This window comes from Bos javanicus, chromosome 24, assembly GCF_032452875.1.
Source record: "Bos javanicus breed banteng chromosome 24, ARS-OSU_banteng_1.0, whole genome shotgun sequence".
NCBI lineage: Eukaryota > Metazoa > Chordata > Mammalia > Artiodactyla > Bovidae > Bos > Bos javanicus.
Genome location: NC_083891.1, coordinates 29,718,014 through 29,737,457, shown reverse-complemented (window position 1 = coordinate 29,737,457; position 19,444 = coordinate 29,718,014). Strand labels below are relative to the sequence as shown.

Sequence of the window (19,444 nt, the reverse complement as noted above, 5' to 3'; positions counted from 1 at the left end):
TCTCTGCAACACTATATCTTACACAAGAGGAGATGTCGGTGTGTTTTCAGTGTGGAAACAGCACACAGACAAAACACACCTAAGACAGACAACAGAATTGTCTACACCTCTGCTTCTCTAGCTCAGGGGCAAATAATCCGCTTGCCAATGCAGGAGACATGGGCTCGACCCCTGGGTTGAGAAGCTCCCCTGGAAAATCCCATGCACAGAGGAGCCTGGTGGGCTACAGTCCATGGGGTCACAAAGAGTCAGATATGACTGAGCACTCAGTACATATGAACCCCACCTCCAACTCTCATATGCCAGCACAGGACATACTTAACCAAAGTAATGCAAAATAATTCTAATACAACAGTTTATTTGCATTGGTAACAAATTTTGGCCTCTGCTATGGACATACTTCACAGCACTATGTTTTATGATGCAACTTCCAATACTGGACCAGTGCAGTTCTTTGCTTGCATAAGCATGTTTCAAGGGCATTAAAAATATAATATCAAATAATGCCTCCTTTTCCTATTTTTCGGTGCCTGAAATTTTGTACGTATATAACATATATAACATGTACATCTATAACATATGCATGCATATACACACATGTGTGTGCATGTATATATTGTCTCTCTATACAGAAGCCTTCAATGCTTTCTGGAGATATGCCTTTACACAAGGTTAAGGTGTGGGAGAAGTAAAATATCCAGCTTATTAGTTTGTCGACATTCACAGTCACCAATAAAAGATAGATTCCTAAGAGAAATAAAGAAGTAGTAAATCTGGGTGGGGGGCTCCCTGGTGGCTCAGATGGTAAAGAATTGGCCTCTAATGCAGGAGACCCAAATTTGACCTGTGGGTTGTGAAGATCTCCTGGAGAAGGGAATGGCCACCCACTCCAGTATCCCATGGACAGAGGAGCCTGGTTGGCTATAGTCCATGGGGTCGCAAAGAGTTGGACATGATGGAGCAACTAGCATACACACTTTATAAAGGTGAGAGAGAGAAAAAGATCAGAACATGAACTTGAGTTTGATGGGCAGTGAAATTTGTAATCCTGGTCCACTAAAGGCAGAGACCAGTAAACAATGGATGGTCCCACTTAAAAGAAGTAAGGATTGGGTGAGGATATGAAAAATAACCCATGCCATCATAAAAATCTTGTTTATCTATATCTACTGTTTTTCAGATTCTTCTCCCTTGTAGGAATTACTAACACAACATTGTAAATCAACTATATATTTTTTATATAAATTTTATTTTATTTTTAAACTTCAACTATATTTTAATAAAAAATGAATAATTTTTTTTTAAACCTGACAATCTTGTTAATCTAGCCCTGTGACTCTCATCAGGGCCAGACTGCCCCTAGAGAATATTTTGGGAAGGATTTGAGGTTTGTCACATCATTAAGCAAGGGGCGTTCTGTTCATTCTTAGGGACTTTTTGATGAAGAATTTCCCCTAAATATCTCAAACAACAGGTTTCCCTGGTTGTTCAGCTGGTAAAGAATCCACCAGCACTGCAGGAGACCCTGGTTCAATTCCTGGGTCAGGAAGTTCCCGTGGAGAAGGGATAGGCTACCCACTCCAGTATTGTTGGGCTTCCCTGGTGACTCAGATGGTAAAAAATCCACCTGCAATGCAGAAGACCTGGATTCGATCTCTGGGTTGAGAAGATCCCCTGGAGGAGGGCATGGCAACCCACTCCAGTATTCTTGCCTGGAGAATCCCCATGGACAGAGGATCCTGGCGGGCTACAGTCCACAGGGTCACAAAAAGCCAGACATGACTGAGTGACCAAGCACACAGCACATCTCAAACAATATGCAGTGTTGCTTCCCAGCTGGCTCAGTGATAAAGAATCCATCTGCCAAGCAGGAGACCCGGGTTCAATCCCTGGGTCAGGAAGAGCCCATGAAAAAGGAAATGGCAACCCACTCCAGTATTCCTGCCTGGGAAATTTCATGGACAGAGGAGCCTGACAAGCTACAGTCCATGGTGTTGCAAAGAGTCGGACACAACTTAGTGACAAGCAGTGTTCCCCTGAACTAAATTTGTAATGAATATCAACTTGCAGAATCTGGTACATAATCATAACTAAGCATTTTAAAGGAATTTCCACCAAAACCCCGGTGGCTTACAGCAAGGCTGCTGTAAGTAATAATTCAATCATTTTGTATAATCTTTCTCCTAAATCTAGAATTAATCAACTACAATATTAATAGAAAATAAACTGAAAAGGGCAGCATCAGCACTGTCAATAATTTCCATTGTGGAAATATTGTATTTGTTTTTATTGATGGTATGGTGGGTAGTCTGCAGAGTCCCTTGACATAGAGTTCACATTAGTAACAAGGGGGAAATGTCGCATAAAGCAGTGTGGGGATTTTGGTGGAACAGTATTAACAATGTTTAGTTTCTCATTTGCAAAATATCACACTTCCACGTTTTCTCCGTTCTGTCTGTAACGTGACTTGGCATATTTTCCTACAACAATTACCATCATTTTCTTCTCTCTGTTATCATATACAAATGTCTGGCTTATAATCATCCTAATGCTACTTTTAGTCCATTCTCCTTTCATTTCCTGTACTCCCTGTATGGAAGGTCTTCTGATGTTTTTATTTGTGTTAAATCCAAATGTATTCATTATATAAACATACAAGCAAGCTTCTGACCTCTTTACTGTGCTCCAGTGAAGTTACCCTTAAACACTAGCACAGTGAAATGCACATTGTACAACAGATTATTTTTATTTTATTGCTCCTTTTCATGACAGATATATTCAGTGATCATATTACTGATGAATTACATTTCAAGACACCAAGGGGGTGACCCAAAATATCTGTTATTAAGAGGAAGACAGGGGTTCCCTTGTGGCTCACTGAATAATCTACCTGCCAATGCAGGAGACACAGGTTCAATCCCTGGTCTGGGAAGATCCCACATGCCTTGGAGCAACTAAGCCTGTGCACCACAACTACTAAGCCAGTACTTTAGAGCCCAGGAGCCATGAGGACTGATCGCACGTGTCGCAACTATTGAAGCCCTCTCGCCCTAGGGCCCGCGCTCCACAAGAGAAGCCACCGCAATGAGAAGCCCGCACACTACATCTAGAGTTGCCCCCACTTCCTGCAGCTAGGGAAAAACCCGTGAAGCAACGAAGACCCAGCACAGCCAAAAATAAATCAATATATTTTTTTTTTTTAAAAAAGAGGACAAGAGTCTAAGAGGGTTGAGGACTACAGTTTGGTCCAGAGTGAATGACAGTCAATGATGGAAGACAGAAAACCTACAAGGCTCCTGTGTGTCCCTCTGTACCACTTCACTTCCTCTCGTGTACAGCCGACACCCTGATGGCCAGAAAGAGTTAACTCCCCCATCCAGCTACTACTCTTAAGTCAAGGGAGCTGGACGAGGAGTGAGTCCAGTTTCCAGTATCTGCTCTGCCACTAACCACCGGGGTGACCTTCAGCAGCTCACCAGGATGGCTGCGGGCCCCTATCTCCTTAACTGTAACATAAGGGCACTGGAATAAACTGCTCTTAAGGTCCTTTCCAGCTCTATCACAAAATGCATAATTTTGATTCCAAGATTTAGGCACTGCTCAGAAGAAACTGATTCCTTTAATAAATGTATATAAAATAAATCCTGTGGGTGTGAATTATCTTTCCAACCACAATGTATATTTTCAAGTACTCAGTCAAGTTTTCTAAAAAATGTCATGTCTTATGAAAAACAAAAATGCCCTCTTAAAAAAGAAGCGCCCCTACACTTGATAGAGCCAGCACATTTATTAGGAGAACAGAATCACCAATCTGAAGGGGACAGCTACTTTTCCAGTTCCATCCTGCTTACTGCTGTAAAAGTCACAGTTTTATGTTTTGCTTTGAATTCTTGAAATAAAAACGATCTTATCTATCTGCCTAGCCAATCATATATTCTGGCAGCTTTAACCTTCCTCATAGAGGGCTTTTTAAATTGTAATAGTCCACAGAGATAACAATTCAACAAAATCTATATACAACTGAACACTGACCACAGAGGAGGTGTTTAAGAGCAAGTGCTATGGTGTGAATCAACTTCTTGTCCAGGTAACTATTTCATCTACAACCAATTTTGCCCTGGAGCTTTTGAAAAACACAATAGAAATCTGTTAAATTGGCGGTCTTGCTGAACTTCAACTACTTTTATCTACCAGGTCCTCCATAACAATAGGTATTCGAGAGCTTCTTTTTGATAAAATTTTGATTTGGAGCCTAGGTGCAGAGAGCAAATGGACCAAATTCCTTATTCTGATGACAACTTGCTATCTTTGCTTTTGAAACATATGCATAAAAATAAGGCATCAGAGTATTACCTTAACATATACACATGTGCATGCTTTAGGAAAATTCCAGGCTTAAAAAAATTCAGTTTGGTGAGATTTAAAAATTAGAATATTTCTAGTTGGTTTTCTGAAGCACCTATTATCTTCTGAAAACACCATAATCACCTCTGTTACATACAAAGTGGGGATGAATTTCTCAAATTTTGATTGAAGGGCTTTTTCTAGGAACACATCTAATCCTTAACACAAATGAATTAAGTAGGTATGGAATCAAGCCTTGGTCACCTGTCTGAGAGTGATATACAATTTACTGCAAAGTTTTCATAGCAGGTTTGCTTGTTTCTGTCACCTAGCTTGTTTCTGGGCAAGTTGTCCACGTGCCCCCCACCTTATAAATTTTGCATTTGAGATATGTAAGCTCATTTAAAAATTAACCTAAACCAAACAAAGTAATTAGAAAGGCAACTTGCCCACAGTAACAATGAATATCTTTTTTGAAGTCAAACATACAATACATTCCAAAGACAAATGACTTTTTAAGTAACGATGATTTTGGATTATCTTTGCCTCTATTCCTCTCATTAACATGAATAATTTAGAGTGCTTACTATATGTGATGAAGCTGTTCCCCCTCCATAATTCATTTTTAGTACAAAGAAAAATAAGATGTAACACAGCCTTATGTTTTTCCAAAGGTATAAATTAGACCATATTTTTTAAAAGCAACTTTACTTTCCAAATTACCTATAGTTTGGGTTCATTCTTTTCAAGGCTATCCTGGGAACAAGTAAGGAGAGTCTTGTGCTTTCAAGGCTAGGGCAGTACAGGGCAGTGTAGCAGGTAAGAGGGCGGAAATCAACCTCCTCTGGCTCCTGATACTCTTCCAAGTAGGCATCAATTATTTGAAAAATGTGAGCAAGACTGCCAGTATCTTTTTTCTTAAAAATATGAAAGTGCTTTGGGACATTACACCCAGATTTGAGTAAAAAGAAATTCCCAACGTTTTGAACACACTGAAGGAACAATATTTTTATTATTATGCAACTTTGATTTTAAGTAATAAAAATATCCTAATATTGCGGTTCCAGCTAAAGCAAACATCCCTCAAATGGGAGAGCATTTCAGGATTGGGCGTAGAAGGACTCAAAACCTCAAATCTTACTTTAATGAGGACATGAACAGAACTAAGAGTGTGACTCTATATGCTGATTATATACAAACTCATCCAGATCTCCTAACACAAATCTAAAGAAAACTATGTAGACATATTTTATTCATATCCGATACAATACTCTACATTATGCATACCCAATATTTGTGCAGGAAATAACATGTACATCCTAAGTCTACTTAATTTGGGGTTTGGAATATTACATGAGTCTCCCATTTTGACAATTCTTCCTGGGAAGATGTTATATCCTTCTGGAAACCACACTAATTTTCAGGAGTCATGGGACTGTTTAAGGCACTGCTTGAGAGCCCCTATGCTACCCTTGTGACCAGGAAGAAAAGGAAAGAATGTCATCAGGAGAGGCCTGCAGCTGTACTAATTCTCAGCCTCTTGCTGGTAACAAAAAGGTGGGGGCCGGGAGGGAAGAGCAATGAGATTTCACTGGCGTATACACCAGCCTTGGCCAAAGGCTTTCCAACTTTTTTGATTTCTTCTTTCATTGAAAATAAAATGAGAGGAGCTTACAGGGTAATCAGCCAAACACAACAGTTGCTGAACTTGGGTCAAGATCAGATACCATAGTAGCTTTAGGGATATTCATGGAAATGTATGAAATGAGGATGTATGTTTTGATACCTGTGAAAATAAACCACTGGGCTTTAAGTGAGTGGGAGAGAACAGATGGTTGGTAATGATTTAAAACATTTATGTTTTTGGACTGTCACCAAGCCTCTGTATTAAAAAATATGGTGTTGTAGTCAATACATATCAACAACTCTCTGCAAGGCTCATTTTCTGAAGGATGCTACTATAATAAAAGACATGAAACCTATATGAGGCCAGAGGAAAATCCTCCTCGTTTTCTCAAGTCATTCAATGCATGTTATTTCTTACGCAAGATATTTGATCAAAATGTTTCTATGTGATGAGAGGACTTAAATTTTTCCTCAACAGTTGAGTCAACTACCAGCGCTCATGTATTGTATTCTTTTTGGCTGCGTGGGATAGAACTGTAATTTTGTTCTGTATATCTGATTCACGCTGATTTGAAGCCCCTTAAAAAAAAACAAAACAAAAAACCAACAACCCTCTGAGCAATCATAAAATCTGGGAGTCCAAGATACCCTTGCCCATGAAAAACAGTAACAATCTCCTTATCCTCAATTTGGGAGCCAGGCATATGGTATTATAATTATGTACTGGAACCTGCAGGTGCCAGGCCACCCAACTAGGAAGACAGATAAATATCCACTCACACTGTATTTTAGTGTATACACACACACACACACACACACACACACACACACACACATATATGTGTCAGCCTAAAAGAAGCCTACATCCTGTCCTTTAAACTCAATGGAATTGTGTCAAACACAGATAAAACTGTATACAGAGGGATTAACGCAACGTTTGCGGTTAAACTTAAAAAATAAGTACTGCTAAATGATATTCTTAGTTACTAGAAAAACTGCTAAAGGAGAGTCCTATGAAAGCCCCAGAGTCCCTTGGACTGCAAGGAGATCCAACCAGTCCATTCTGAAGATCAGCCCTGGGATTTCTTTGGAAGGAATGATGCTAAAGCTGAAACTCCAGTACTTTGGCCACCTCATGAGAAGAGTTGACTCACTGGAAAAGACTCTGATGCTGGGAGGGATTGGGGGCAGGAGGAGAAGGGGACGACAGAGGATGAGATGGCTGGATGGCATCACTGACTCGATGGACGTGAGTCTGAGTGAACTCCTGGAGTTGGTGATGGACAGGGAGGCCTGGCGTGCTGCGATTCATGGGGCCGCCAAGAGTCGCCAAGAGTCGGACACGACTGAGCGACTGAACTGAACTGAACTGATGAGAGCCCTACCGTGTTTGGATTTGGTCGTGAGAACAGAATGGGGGGAAAGTCACACCAGCGCAGGCTCTGTAGGATTTCCTTCGTAACCCTTTGAAGACCCTGGGAACGGTTCAGGACCGGTTTGCGGGTGGGAGGGAGTTGGGGGCGGACCTGCAGGAAGAGGAGGAAGACCCGCGGCCGCTCCAGCATGGCTCCTGTGAACTTAGTTGGAAATAACTCCTGACAGGTATCAAAAACGACAACCTCGAGCCTCCTAACAGAAACACGCGGATGAGCGGGATGTGGGGACGGGGCAGAAGAGAGAGCGGGGGGCCGTGTGAAAGTGACAGCTGGGGCCACAAAGCCACCGCGCAGCTTCTACTCCCCCCAGCCCACTTCGATCTTCCTCCCCAGGGCGCCCCCAACCCCTCGGTCCGGCCCGGCCCGATGGAATCTGGGCTCCCACATGGCCCGCAGCCTCAGCAGGAGTCTCTGCGTGGTCTCGGAGTTTGGGACAGATGCAAAAAGGGGGTACCCCAGCAAAGATGCTCTTCTTGGTGCCAAACACGCCGGAGGACCGGATAAACCGGCAGCACATACTCGAGACAGCTCCTTCTGGTGTCTTCTTTCCAGTCTCGGCCCGGAGCGGGGGCTCCACGCGAACCCCGGGTAGCAGGGTGCCCCGCGGAGCCCAGGAATCCAGCACAGGTAGCTCCCAAGTTTTCAGGCATCCTTCCTCCTCCTCCGGCCCTCCCCAAGTCTTCGCACCCCCTTCATCTCCCGGATCCTCCCTCCCCTCAGCACAGTCAATAAAGTGAGCGGGAGTGGGTTCAAATGGGGCGGGGGTTGGGATTAGAGGTAGAAAGAAAAGATGCCTCCAGCAGAGGTGAAGCACTTGGAAAGGGGAGATGCACTTTCCGCACACCCAGACCTCTCTCCGCAGGGAACTAGCGGCGCCCTGCAATCTCGGTCCCCCTCCCTCCCAATCCCGGACCCCTGCTCCCCTACGCGCCGATCCCCCGCAGGTACCTCGCAGGCGGCGCGGGCAGCGGAGGGCGCCGGCAGGTAGTGCTTTCGTGGAAGCGGAGCTTCGGCCGGAAAGTTCCCCGATCTCCGGGGCAAACTCTCGCGGACTCCGCCCCACCGCGGAGCCGCCGGGTGGGTAGGCAGCAGCGCTGAGCGGGAGCCGGGGATGCGCGGAGCCCGCCGCTCGCGCGCGTCCGTCAGCCGGGCTGGGGCTGCGGCGCCGCCTGGGCTCCCGGCCGCCCCCGCCCCGCCCCGCCCCGCCCCGCGGCTCCGCCCCCCGCGTCCGCCCGGCACCCGGAGCCCCTCATCCCCCAGACTTGCGCGCCGCCTGCCAGGCCTGCCAGCTCGCCGGCGTCCGGGTCTCCGCCTTCGTCGCTCTCCGTGCGGCTCACTTTGTGGCCTCACCTCTGCTGGCCGCGTGCCCTCTTTCCCAGCCGCAGGGCTCCGGTGCCACCCATTCTTGGTCCAGGGAGTGATGGTCTCCGGCGTTTGTTGCCTAAATCACCTTCTCTTCACCTCTGCACTGATTCAGGTTCTTTCCGAAGTGTTCTAGAAACACCTGAAGAATAAATTTATAGGTTAGTAGCTTATGGCAAGCTTTGAGTCCAAAGTCTTAGCATTTCTTTTGCCTGACAGATCCATCATCTGTGTATCCACCTATCATTTATATATCTCTATCTACCTATCTGTCCTTTAGTCTTATCCAGCTCTTTGCGACCCCATGGGCTGCAGCCCACCAGGCTCCTCTGTCCATCGAATTCTCCTGGCAAGAATACTGGAGTGGGTTGCTAGTTCCTCCTCCAGGGGATCTTCCCCACCAAGGGAATTAACCCAAGTCTCCTGCATTGGTAGGGGATTCTTTACTGCTGAACCACCTGGAAAGCCCACCTATCTAGCTATCTATCCATCCGTCTATTATTTATGTTTATGTAGTATTTTATACCTAGATCTGTATGTATCCCTATGAGTGCCTGTATGCTCAGTTGCTTCATTGTGTCCACTCTTTGCAATCCTGTGGACTATTGCCTGCCAGGCTCCTCTGTCCATGGGATTCTCCAGGCAAGAATACTGGAGTGAGTAGCCATGCCCTCCTCCAGGGGATCTTTCCGACCCAGGGGTGGAACCTACCTCACCTGTGTCTCCTGCATTGCAAGCGGATTCTTTACAGCTGAGCCACCACGGAAGCCCATCTATACCTATATCTCTATCTATATATGAAATAATAGGTCAGTAAAGTCTAGGAGGGATATATGAGCCCTGGGTGAATTGGGTAGCAGGTGTGTGTAACACAAAAGGGCTTCTGAAAAAAAGAAGAAGAAGAAGGCAAAGTGGCCCTTTACTGTATCCAAGACTCGGTAGCTGTCTCAGGCCACACACTTCAAAATCCAGCAAGCTGTAGTTGGCAGACCAAGGTTAGAACAGATTTTTTTTTTCTTATCATTAAAAGAAACTTTATTGAAATCTAAAATTAGTCCCAAATATTGTGTAACAACAATTTGACCAAACTAGGACAAATAAAATTAACATAACCCTTGCTTACTTTGCATTCAGATAGTTTTATGCATTAACAAAGAAAAACTAATTTTTTTTTAAAGTAGTCAGTAGCTAAACCTACCTCAATGCTATATCAGAATACATATTTTTTCAAAGAAGATTGTTATCAATCTACATTTTCAGTAGGTCCATTTAAGTGGGTGAGAAATAACACATCTGCTGGTAGTAAACTTTAGTTTGGTGAAGAAATATTATTGCCAGAGTTGTTTGCCTGATTCTGGTTTCTTTTAAACACAGCCTGATTTTTGTTGTTGTTGTTACAAGTTATTAATTTGTTTGTCTGCTGGTTTCTTATTAACAATTAACTTCAATTCCTGCACTGAAGTCCTTACTCATCTCTAGAGTGAACCTTTTTCTGCAGTTGGACTTTTAAAGAAACAAGGTAGTGTCCTGAGCAATATCTAACTGGAAATTGATGAGGGCTTGTTGAAAGAATTAACCGATGTAATGTAGTCATTTTGGGTTTGGTCCCATGGGTGTCATTGCATGTTCTATGAGCTCTTGAAGTTGTAACCATCTATTACATCAGAGCGGTGAAGAAATCCCAGATGGGTTCAGGAGACCCTGACACTAGTTCTTGGCTGCTTCGAGTCATACAATTTCTGTGGCCTATGCCTTCTCATCTGTAAAATAAGAGAGTCAAGCAGGAATATAATTATAACTCTATTATTTGTAAATTCTCCAACTTTTTTGTAACCCCTGGGGGAAACTGCATGGTCAGGTCAGTTCTCATGGAATTTGCCCTGATTAATGGGCTTCCAGACTTTCCCATCATTGTGGAATTTTCCAGGCTTTAGAATCTATCTTATTCATCTATTATAACAAATCCAACATTTTGAACTGTGAACTATCTTTCATTCCTACGTCTCTGTCCAAAGCTACTAAAAAATATTTTAATGACTAAGGAATTTGCATTTTGTGAATTTCCATTGTTGGTTTTTAAAGGATCAAAGAATCACCTGAAAAGCATTCCAAGCATCAGTATACAATGGATCGTCTCATGGTATCTGATTATATGGTTATGATACCACATGAGAGTTACATAGTTAAGTGAAAATAGCACCTTCTTAAATTTTTGTGGTTATACTAGTTTAATTTTTACAAACTGCATTATTTCTGAAACATTGGTTCACAGCACGTTTCTGAACTCTTCAGTCTATTAATTTTGTTTAGTTCTTTGAATTTCTTAAAATGTTTAACTATTGATTGTTTCTGGGCAAGTATGAAGCTTATGGATCATTGATCCTTTAATGTGTAGGTTGGTAACAATTATAGTCATAAAAAATTTCTGCATCAAATCCCAAGGTACATTTGATGGCAAGAGTGCCTTTGTAGAAAGGGGACTTTGTCATTCATAGGTTTATTTGTGAAGTACACACAGTGCAGCTATCATTGAATTAAGTATAGGAAATGCAAACTTCACTTTGAAAATAGTGTAACTAGTAGTAGAATGAGCAAGGAAGTTCCCTGGTGGTCCAGTGGTTAAGAATCCACCAGTGCAGGGGACACAGGTTCGATCCCTGCTCCAGAAACTAACATCCCACATGCTTCAGGGCAGCTAAGCCCGAGAGCCAAAACTACTGAAGCTTAAGCACCTAAGAGCCCATGAACCACAACTAGAGAAGCTTCCACAACTAGAGAAAGCCCTTGCGTAGGAACAAAGAGCCAGTGCTTCAAAATGAAAACCCAGTGCAGCCCAAAAATAAATAAAAGAATGAGCCAAGTGAGGAGCTCATAGTTTATGAAAGCTGTGTGTAAAGAGGATGGGATAGAAGAGTAGGAAAAGAGTAGGGAAGGGTATTTTCCCAGTGTCTCTATGCACACATAAAAAAAGCTACTTTAAGGTATGAGTACAACACTATTATGGGATACCTCTTGCTCTTTTTGAGTTTGAGTTTTTTAACCATGCAGTTTCTAGCGATGACTTGGCTTAATGAATAGCCAAGATAATAATTCAGCAGAAATGTATTAAGCACAATGTAGAAGGCCATATGGGGGTTGCAAATACCTCTAGACCATCTTATTTATGGCCCCAACTGTTTTGTTGAGAGAAAGCAGAGATATATTTACCTGGAAAGAATATTTTTTTACATGAGTTAATGCAGGATACACCAGAAGCTATCATAATTTCCCTTTAACTTTTCTTGCTCTTATTCCACAGAGCAGAAGTAAAAAAAGAAAAATAATCAAAGAACATCGTTTATGTTGATTCACGATCAAGAGAACGAAAAGAACCCCACTGAACCAGGCGGGGGGATGGCAGAACTCTTCTAATAGATGATATTCAGACTTTATCCAGATTTTTCTGGGGGAAGGGAGATCAAAATAAACAACTTCTAGGGAAAAAGAGGCTTCCCTGGTGGTCCACTGGTTAAGACTTCATTTTCCAATTCAGGGGGTGTGTGTCCAATCCCTAGTCAGGGAGCTAAGATCGCACATGACTCACAGCCAAAAAATGACAACATAAACAACAGAAGAAATATTTTAACAAATTCAATAAAGAATTTAAAAATGGTCCACATCAAAAAGCTCTTTTAAAAAATAAATAGAAAGCTTAATTTAGTGTGATGAAATGGTCAAGAGTACTAGAGAACTGGATTTGTTTCTAATAAGTTGCAGAGGACGATATAGTTAGATTGCATCACTGACTCAATGGACATGAATTTGAGCAAGCTCCAGGGGATAGTGGAGGAGCCTGGCGTCCTGCAGTCCATGGGGTCACAAAGAGTCAGGCTCAGTTTAGGGACTGAACAACAACAAAGTTGGGCAAGCCTGTTCTCCTTGGGCTCATTTTATCCCCATGGAGTGCATGAGGTCATGGAATTCAAAGATCAAGGCCCCAATGATCCTTCCAATTTCAGAACTTCTCTGATATCTGATGAAGATCACTTCTTTTGATCAAGCTATGCTGATGATTCTTCAGCTTCACATATCAGTGGATCTGCATAATGACGTCCAAAGTGAATTCTAATCAGAAAATAAAAGGCCAAGGTAAGCTTTTTCTTCAGTAGATGAAATTCAAAACAAAAATGAGAGAAAGCTAGAGGAATGTGGTACTGGTTATCCAGCCTTGATCGATAGGATGCTGGATATGGCACTGTACAAAGTAACACTTCCTCTCTGAAATGTTAGAAGAAAAAATCTTTTTGTTTCAATATCAGGATTAAATAGGAAAAAGACAAAGCATTCAAACTTTACAGACTTGGAGGAGTCTGGGAGCATAATGATTTATTTACTTCCTGTTATACCCAGCACCATATTACACAATGTTTGCAGTTTGAAGTTGACCAAAATTACTGGGCTTCTCTGGTGGCTCAGATGGTAAAGAATCCACCTATAATATGGGAGATCTGGGTTAGATCCCTGGGTTGGAAAGATCCTCTGGAGAAGGGAACGGCTACCCACTCCAGTATTCTGGCCTGGAGAATTCCACGGACTGTATAGTCCATGGGGTCACAAAGAGTCAGACATGACTGAGCGACTTTCACTTTCAAAATTACCAAGTCATGGGGAAATAACAAGATTAGGCTCTGTGAACTCTTGTCTTTAACACTTTTTTAGGGGAGAAATTATTTTCCTAAAGAAATCAAGAAAAATATTAAGGACCGGATATATGAATAACGAAAGCACAAATCAAGTATCCAGAAGAATATTGAAAAAAATGAAAAGACAAAACACATGACTGGGCAAAGCATAAGATTAACATTATATGAGGAAAAAATATGATCCTAAAAACTTAAAAACTTTAAAATAGGTTGGTCAAACAGAAAAACTAAAAGATAATTATAAATGAAAATGAAAGATGTGTTGCCATTATTATTATTTATCTGCTGCCTAAGTAAAGCAATGATTCAAGGTCAAATAAATTAGAATAGTCAGCACCTAATAGTGTTGGTAAATGGAACAGGTCAATAAATATATATTGATTGGTTGATTGAATAAGAACAGCTTGCAGTTATTTTAGGAAAATCAAAGTCACTAGGGGAGTTATGTCTGTAATTTTTTCAACCAAGCAAGTTTGAATTTCCTCTTAAAAATAACAAAAACTAAACCTTTCCAAATAGTCACTTTTAAGTCTTAAGCAATAAGATTTTATAAAAATTTTATAAAATAGTGTTTATGTGGAGAAAAACCTAAATTAGAAACATGTAACATGTGGAAATCTAAATGTACCTCTGTATAAAGAAATATTTTACAGCTTTGATGGTTTTTGATAGGCCATAGGATTAGGGAAATCTCTATGTGAAAAATTTACTGGAAAAATGAAATACTTTCCTCTGAACCAATATTTGGACACATACTTTTTTTATTTCCTGACATGAGTTCAGTTTTTGATGTGGTCGGTTAAGATATGAAGTGATCTTGAAGATGACTTCAAGACCCTAAGTCAAAATAAAAAATCACTTGCAGTGGCCTGCATTGATGAGGGGCCTTCTGTATTATAAGTTTCAAAAGTGTCTAAAATTAGGTTAGTGATGGAGTCTTAATATTTTACTAATTAATTCACTAAACAATGGCTGTCTAGTCAGTGTGGGTACTCTGTATTGGTGTCTTGGATATAAAAGTTAATAAAATATAATACTTTTTAATAAAGTGATGACTAATGAATTCAAATCACATATTATTACATTTAGAAATGCTAAGCCTATAGAAAAAAAGATTCACTGAGTGTTAAAAAAGAGCAAAATGGCAAAGGCTTTGAACGATATCTGTTCAATGATTGTGTGTGTGTGTGTGTGTGTGTGTGTAAATTTGTGTTTGAAAGAAAGCAAGCAAGCTCTTAAAAGATTTGATGAAATCATGAGAGTATGTCAATGATGTATCCTGAGATAAAAGATGGCATTTGAGGGCAGAGAGTAATTCTAAATCCACCCCTCCCATGCAATGAAATATTTCCTTGTCCAGCACTAGGAGTGTTTGTGATATACGGTTCACCTCACCAAATCTAATATCATTTCAACCCTGAGGGACACAGACTATGGTGACTATCCTAGCTTTTTCTGAGGACTTCTTGTTGATTGTTCATTCAAAGTGGATACTGTTAACAGGAGGATTTTTGTAAAAATGAAGGTAAATAGTGATTTTTGAAATCTAATGTATAAGATGAAAAAAAAAAACATGTAAAATTCAAGAAAGCTTATATCTGGTAGCCTCATAAAATATAGCATATAATATCAGCAATGTATTACAAATATTATTTTCTAAGGTTGATACTCAAAATAGCTGAAAACAGAGCCAACTCAGCTTTAGTATCATTAAATTCATGTGATTTAGTTATTTACATCTCACCCTATGTCAACTGATAGTCATTGTTAATACTATTTTGGTATTTAGTATATTTAACAATCTTTTTTCCCCTTGTGTTAAAAAAGGAATTAAATTTTTTTTCTCATAGTACTTAGAAAAGAGAAGAAGAAAAAAGTTAATATCGACTAGCTATTTATTTTCTTGCTTTTTGTCTTTGTGAGACCTACTGACAGTGGGATTTAAAACTTGAAAAACTGCCTTATTCTAGGGGAGAGAGGGCTTTATTTCAGGCTTATAATTTTGAAAGTAACTTGAGCCTTAGATACTAAGATAAAAGTAAACAAATTCTGGATAAGATCTCTTGCTTAAATCCACGTACATTGGAACATCCAAGAATGAGTTTTCCGAGAAACAATGTGACTTTATGCAATGCTCTTAAAAAGTTGTCAAATTTAGGTCCACGAGGAATTATAGATTTACTTGTGGATGCGTTAGCTGTTAGAATATTAACAATACCTTAGTGATATTATATCACTCTTCCCCCAAGATCTCTTACCTGTGTCATCTTTTCTTGCCTTTCTTGGCTCACGTTCTATGTTCTAGCCACTCTACTGAGCACTTTCATTCTTAATTTCAAAACACCAAGATTATTTTGAAAAATTCTCCCCTCACAGTTCGTCTGTATTATAGCTACTGAGTCCATGTAATTTTTCAGTATCGAGTGACACCTTTTAGAAACTTTCACAACATCATAGCTGATACATCTTTATGCTTTATTTTTCACTTTGATTGGAGGGACTATTTAATGAATCTGCACAGAGATGGTCAATTTGCATTTTTCAGACGTATTTGACAGCACTCAGGAAGTACTAAATCACTTATACATAATGCACATGTCCTGAAAACCTTCCTATTATTTGTTTTCCAACCACCAGTAACAGCAAAGGAGTAAAACACCAGTATGTTATCTTTTGAACCATCCCTATCTCTAGGCTAGCTGTTCCAATACCTTCTTCCCCAGCATAGGCATTCACCCATATCTGTTTGCCAAGTTGACTGGAGTCTTTCATGGGAGAGGAAGGTGAAATGTGTTTCAGCCTGGCAAAGAAGCAGGAAGAAGGGCAAAGACTTTACAGAAAGATATAGAAACAAATATGGCTCAGTTTGAAGACTTTATTGTAAGTGTGATAAAGGCCAGGAAATAACGTGTAAAAATAATGTCCAACAGGCACTCCCTCACTATGAATAAATTTTTAAATCACCCTTTGGATTAAACGTAATAAAGTGGTATTACTTTTAATTGAAATGACTTATCCTTGGCGGTGAACACAGAATAGCTAGAGCCTGTGGGATGAGCAAAGAGCAGCCCAGAAATGATCTTACATGCGATGAAAAAGCATCACGCAGAGAGGAAGGGAGAAACCCAGTGTTTGTTATTCCTTCCTACTCTCCGTGAATATTTAGAAAGCATATCTGTTGATGGAAAGAACTAGTAAATATTTATAGGTACCATTACCTATCTTAGGTAGCCTGTCACTTCAGCAAATTAAACTGGCCTCTTTTAAACATTTGTTTTTAAAATTTAAATTGTACCTGCGTGAGAAAATTGCTTTTCCTCAAGTCATCTCTTTCTTGTTGTATATTTCTTGTCTGCAGGAAAATAAAATAGAGGACTATATAGGATATGGCATCATCATTGATGACTTTTACCCACTGTATAAGCATAAAGACTTCCCTGGTGACTCAGATGGTAAAGGGTCTGTGTACAATGTGGGAGACCTGGGTTCGATCCCTGGGTCGGGAAGATTCCCTGGAGAAGGAAATGGCAACCCATTTACTTGTACTCTCGCCTAGAAAATCCCATGGACGGAGGAGCCTGGTGTCCATGGGGTCGCAAAGAGTCGGACACGACTGAGCGACTTCATGACTTCACTCACTTAAGTTTAAAGAGTTGCTGGAAACATAATGAAAATGGAATTACAATGCCAACAGAATTAGAGGTAAGAAGGCTTAATAAGACTGACTCCAAATTGCAGGTAAGAGTGTTAATGTGTCAGCACATTCTGAGAAGATTCTTATAAATTGTTCTGGTAGTTCATAATCTCTGATAGCTTCCTAATCTCAGAGAACAATGAAAATGGAAAGAGAATTGGGAGGAAAAGTACATGGTCATACCAAATGTCAATATAGTGCCTGGCCTACTATAAGCAAGCATGAATTATTTATTGACAGAATCAAGTTAAACTTAAAATAAGTTTTATAGAAAAGATGAAATAATCTAGCATTATTTAAGCCATCTTCAAAATTTTTTAAACTGAAAAATATTTTAAAGAAAATGGGCTAAGATTGACAGCATCAAGGATCATAAAATATTCAGTTCAGTTCAGTTCAGTCGCTCAGTCATGTCCAACTCTTTGCGACCCCATGAATCGCAGCACACCAGGCCTCCCTGTCCATCACCAACTCCTGGAGTTCACTCAAACTCACGTCCATCAAGTCAGTGATGCCATCCAGCCATCTCATCCTCTGTCGTCCCCTTCTCCTCCTGCCCCCAATCCCTCCCAGCATCAGGGTATTTTCCAATGAGTCAACTCTTTGCATGAGGCGGCCAAAGTATAAAATAGACAAAAGATAAGGTTTCTTTTGTCTATTTATTTATCATATATTTATTGAGCATCTCCCATGTTCACAGTTGCCCCTCTGGATTGGCTGGTAAACAAGAGAAATAAGATCTCTGCCTTTATGTCATTTACACTCTAGTGAGAAAAGGATATTAAATAAGCATACAAAATAAATGAATTATGTTGTGAAGGAAATAAGTAGGTTTATATGATAGTTAATAGGGGGAAAGGGCACTGAGGTAGAAGTTTAGGAAGGAAGGTGACATTTGAGCCGAGTCCTTAAAGATGGAAAGGAGTCAATTAAGCCAAGAGCCTTGGGAATAGTTTTCTGGGCAGAAGGATCAGAATGTGCAAAATCTCTGAGCTGAAAAAGAGTTTGGTGTATTCAAGGAACAGAAAGAAAACCAAAAGGGCTTTGAGGGGCAGGACAAGTTCCCATGAGCTGAGGCTAAAGACATCAAAGGGCCCCATTCATAGAGAGCTCGTGGCCCCATTCATAGAGAGCTCGTGGACATGATAAGGCATTCACACTTTTATGTGTGGAGTGAAGCTGTTGAATGGTTTTAAGAATCAGATCAGATCAGATCAGATCAGTCACTCAGTCATGTCAACTCTTCGCATTAGGTGGCCAAAGTACTGGAGTTTCAGCTTTAGCATCATTCCTTCCAAAGAAATCCCAGGGCTGATTTCCTTCAGAAGGGACTGGTTGGATCTCCTTTCAGTCCAAGAGACTCTCAAGAGTCTTCTCCAACACCACAGTTCAAAAGCATCAATTCTTCGGCGCTCAGCTTTCTTCACAGTCCAACTCTCACATCCATACATGACCACAGGAAAAACCATAGCCTTGACTAGACGAATCTTTGTTGGCAAAGTAATGTCTCTGCTTCTGAATATGCTATCTAGGTTGGTCATAGCTTTCCTTCCAAGGAGTAAGCGTCTTTTAATTTCATGGCTGCAGTCACCATCTGTAGTGATTTATATTTCTTGATGCTGGGTGTAAATGAACAGCAGTTTGAATTAACACAGAGGTTGTATTATTGTTTCATGGGTTCAAACATCTTTTAAAAATGGAACAATTTCTCCTTGAAGAGTGTTCTCTATAAGGGCCTACCTTTATGTGTGTGGCATAGTTTATTAATCATAACACGAGGATCCCTTACATCAGTGACGTAGACACACACACACACAACATAAGCAAGTCAATTATTTTTGTGTCTTGCTTACATCTTTAACCAGAATCATAAATCCATCTATAGGTGTGTGCTTAAATTTAGAATCAGTCCTATAATTAATTCTGGTGATGTTTTGCATACAATTATGAGTGGATTTTTGATTTGGCTAACGTGATCTGAAGAGGAACGATTTCTCCAAATCTCGTTCAGTTGTTATTGTTGTCATTCCCACTGAAATTGTGGACCTGTTTGAGCTTTTACAACTTTGAAAAACAGCAACTCTGAGACTTGCTTGGTTTTACTATTTGTTAAAAAGAAAAAACAAAGCACCCAGTAGGAGCTGCACACCCATGAACTAGATCCCACAGACCCTCTGATGACAGGAAACAGCAGGCCCTAGCTCATGGCCCAAAGAATGTTGGCTGTGTTCCTGGTATTTGAGCTCCTTTTTGACTATTTTGCTGTTGCTTTAATCATGTTATAAAATTGTGGGTTGTCC

At 40.7% G+C, this 19,444-nt stretch overlaps 1 protein-coding gene across 3 annotated transcripts in view; it reads right to left on the bottom strand.

Annotated features, from left to right (window-relative positions):
• Positions 1 to 8,561, bottom strand: part of CHST9 (carbohydrate sulfotransferase 9) — a 283,972-nt gene extending 275,411 nt beyond the window's left edge. For all 3 annotated transcript variants that reach the window (XM_061399688.1, XM_061399692.1, XM_061399691.1), the window contains exon 1: positions 8,355 to 8,561. The gene's annotated coding sequence lies outside the window, so the exon portion shown is untranslated. The remainder of the gene's footprint in view (positions 1 to 8,354) is intronic.
• Positions 8,562 to 19,444: the final 10,883 nt, after the last annotated feature.